The 3,624-nt window shown below is 35.1% G+C and overlaps 1 protein-coding gene across 1 annotated transcript in view; it reads right to left on the bottom strand.

The window, feature by feature from the left end:
• gfod1 (glucose-fructose oxidoreductase domain containing 1) overlaps positions 1-3,624 on the bottom strand; it is a 54,713-nt gene that overhangs the window by 48,444 nt on the left and 2,645 nt on the right. The window lies entirely within an intron of this gene.

The raw sequence follows: 3,624 nt of genomic DNA, 5'->3' as shown, positions 1-3,624 counted from the left end.
AAGAGCGTCTCCTCTATTCATCAAACGCACAAAAGAAATTTCAACTGGAAGGAAAAAGCTTTTTCTTCTTTCTTTTCTTCATCTCTAACTCATTTCCCACAAGAACGCTCCCAGAGCAAATATTAGCATCTTAATAGATGTGTAGAGAAGGTGACCCTGAGAATCATTGGACTTTTTTATCATTCTCATGTTGGCTTTAACCAAATCCTCTAAGAAAACACAATAAAAGACAAAAATCAGTAAAATACACACCAGCCATAACCAAAATATGTTCTACAACAGTGATTCTCAAACTGTGGTACGTGTACCGTCAGTGGTATGCAGGCTCCCTCTAGTGGTACGCCAAAGAATCACTTGATTAAAGTGCAGTTTCCTATAGTCAAACGCAGTGTTACTGTTCAAACTCTGTGTGATGTTACAGTGACCAAAGTATTAAATATACTTGTTAAATAAAATCTCTGCCTTTTTTTTAATAAATACTTAGGCCTACTATGCTAATGTATTTTAATGTTGGTCATTATGGTAGTACTTGGAGGGCCAAGTGTTTTTTGAGGTGGTATTTGGTGAAAAAAGTTTTGAGAACCACTGATCTACAGGAATTATGCAGCCTGTCAAAACTTTAATCCGACTGCACAACTTTACCTAAATTCATTTATCAAAAGACCAAATTTGTCACCGGATAATAATATCTAAAAACTACCATATAAGTCTTGGAATATTTGTGCAATGATTGATGAGGAATGTATCATTTATTTTTTTATTAAAGCTCAAATGTATCCATCCAGTTTCTTCTGATGAAGAACTGTGGTGTTTTCTTGCTAAACTCATTTCAACCACAAGAGTAATAGTAAGATTAATGGTAGTCTCAGTACTTAGTAGTAGTAGCAGGAATAGTAAGTAGTGTCAGTAGTAGTAGAAGTTGTACTTGCAGTAGTGGTAGTAGTATTGGTATTAGTAGTAGTAGTAGTAGTAGTAATAGTGGTATTAGTAGTCGTAATAGTAGTAGTAGTACTACTAGCAGCAGCGGTGGTGGTACTTTGGTAGCAGAAGTAATAGTAGTAGTAGTAATAGCAGTTAGTAGTGGTAGTACCAGCGTAGTAGTAGTATTAGTAGTTAGTAGCGGCAGTAGTAGTATTTGTAGTAGTAATAGTAGTAGCAGGAGTAGTAACAGTAGTGTTAGCAATAGTAGTAGGCGTAGTAGTAGTAGTAGTGTTAGTAGTAACAGTAGAAGTAGTGTTAGTAGTAGTAGCAGCAGCAGCAGCGGTAATAATAGTAGTAGTGTTAGTAATGGTAGTAATTGTAGTGTTAGTAGTAGTAGTCATAGTAGTAGTGTTAGTGTTAGTAATAGTAGTGTTAGAAGTAGTAGTAATTTTAGTCGTGTTAGTAGTAGAAGTAGTAGTGTTAGTAGTAACAGTGTTGGTAGTAGTAGTAGTAGTAGTAGTAGTAGTGTTAGTCGTAGTAGTAGTGTTATTAGTAGTGTTGGTAGTAGAAGAAATGTAACATGAATTCACAACCATAATAATTTTCAACAAAAAATATTAACCTTTAAAACAAAAATATTAAGTGTAAGTTTCAACGACACTTACAAGTAGTGTTAGTAGTAGTCGTGTTATTGGTAGTAGTAGTAATAGTAGTAGTAGTAGTAGTGTTATTAGTAGTAGTGTTATTGATAGTAGTAGTAGTGTTAGTAGTAGTGTTGGTAGTAGAAGTAGTAGTGTTAGTATTAGTAGTGTTATTGGTAGTAGTAGTAGTGTTATTAGTAGTAGTGTTATTGATTGTAGTAGTAGTAGTAGTAGTAGTAGTAGTAGTAGTAGTGTTAGTGTTAGTATTAGTGTTGGTAGTAGAAGTAGTAGTGTTAGTATTAGTAGTGTTATTGGTAGTAGTGTTAGTGTTAGTAGTAGTAGTGTTAGTGTTACTAGTAATAGTAGTGTTCGTGTTAATAGTAGTATAAATGTTAGTAGTTTTACTAGTAGTGTTATTGATAGTAGTAGTATCACAAAGGAAGAGGACATTTCCAGAGTAGTAGAAGAACAAGAATAACAAGAAGACGACTGACATAGCAGGTTTTTTTTCTTATTCTTCTGTTTTTCCTGATCTTCCTGCCTGAGCAACTTCAGAGTCTGCTGCATCACTCTGAAGCAGAAATCAGTCTCTGTTTTAAAATACAATCCAAACATTTATCCATGAAAATATAGAGAAGCCACTGAATGTTATGAAGGGTTTCAGTTATGTTCTGTAAAATAATTGTAATGCCAGTCGAGGATGTGGAAAAGTTGTATGAGGATCTAAGAGCAGAAATCCACGGCTTCCTGGTAATCCATCGTGGACTCCAGCAAAACTATGCGAAAAATAAAGGCTTGTTCTAGTTATGTCGACAACCGTTTATGTCAACATCAGGCAGACAGTCAGTTTTAATGGGTGTCAACGTAAGCGGCTTCCGCTGTTTATGTATGTTGGCTGTCCTAAAAAGTGATGTATTACAACACATGAAATGACTGCATGTGTACTAGCGGCATGTAAGTCTACATGCATTATATGTACTTGCTGTTCGTGTACTTGTGGCTTGCAGTATGTGTACTTGTAGTATGTATACATGTAGTATTGCAGTATGTGTATTTGTAGTATGTATATATGTAGTATTGCAGTATGTGTATTTGTAGTATATATGTAGTATTGCAGTATGTGTACTTGTAGTATGTATATATGTAGTATTGTAGTATGTGTATTTGTAGTATGTATATATGTAGTATTGCAGTATAGGTACTTGTAGTATGTGTACATGTAGTATGTGCACTTGCAGTATGTTTACTTGCTGTTGTATACTTGCAGTATGTGTACTTGTAGAATGTATACATGTAGTATGTGTACATGCACTATATATACTTGACATGTGTGTACTTGTAGCTTGCAGTATGTGTACTTGTAGTATTTATACATGTAGTATGTACAGTTGCAGTATGGGTATTTGTAGTATGTCTATTTGTAGTATGTGTACTTGTTGTATGTGTACTTGCAGCATATGCACTTGCAGCATGTGTACTTGCATGTGTACTTGCAGTAAGTGTACATGCATTACGTGTACTTGCTGTTTGTGTAGTTGCAGTCTGTGTACTTGCAGCTTGCAGAATGTGTACTTGTAGTATGTGTACATGTAGTATGTGTACTTGCAGTATGCGTACTTGCTGTTTGTGTACTTGCATTCAGTGTACTTGTAAGTTGCAGTACAGAATGTGTACTTGTAGTATGTGTACTTGCAGTATGCGTACTTGCTGTTTGTGTACTTGCATTCAGTGTACTTGTAAGTTGCAGTACAGAATGTGTACTTGTAGTATTTATACTTGTAGTATGTGTACTTGCAGTATATGTACTTGCAGTATGTACAGTATAGATCTAGTATGTATACATGTAGTATGTGTACATGCAGTATGTATACATGCCATTCATGTACTTGTAGCTTGCAGTATGTGTACTTGCAGTACGTGTACATGAAGTATGTGTACTTGTAGTATGTCTACTTGTAGTATGTGTACCTGTTGTACGTGTACTTGCAGAATGTGTACTTGCAGCATGTGTACTTGCATTACGTGTAAATGTAGTATGTGCACTTGTATGTGTTCTTATAGA

The sequence above is a fragment of the Nerophis lumbriciformis genome, linkage group LG07 (assembly GCF_033978685.3).
Source record: "Nerophis lumbriciformis linkage group LG07, RoL_Nlum_v2.1, whole genome shotgun sequence".
NCBI lineage: Eukaryota > Metazoa > Chordata > Actinopteri > Syngnathiformes > Syngnathidae > Nerophis > Nerophis lumbriciformis.
The sequence above is the reverse complement of the archived record's forward strand: the minus strand, read 5'-3'. Positions and strand labels throughout refer to the sequence as shown.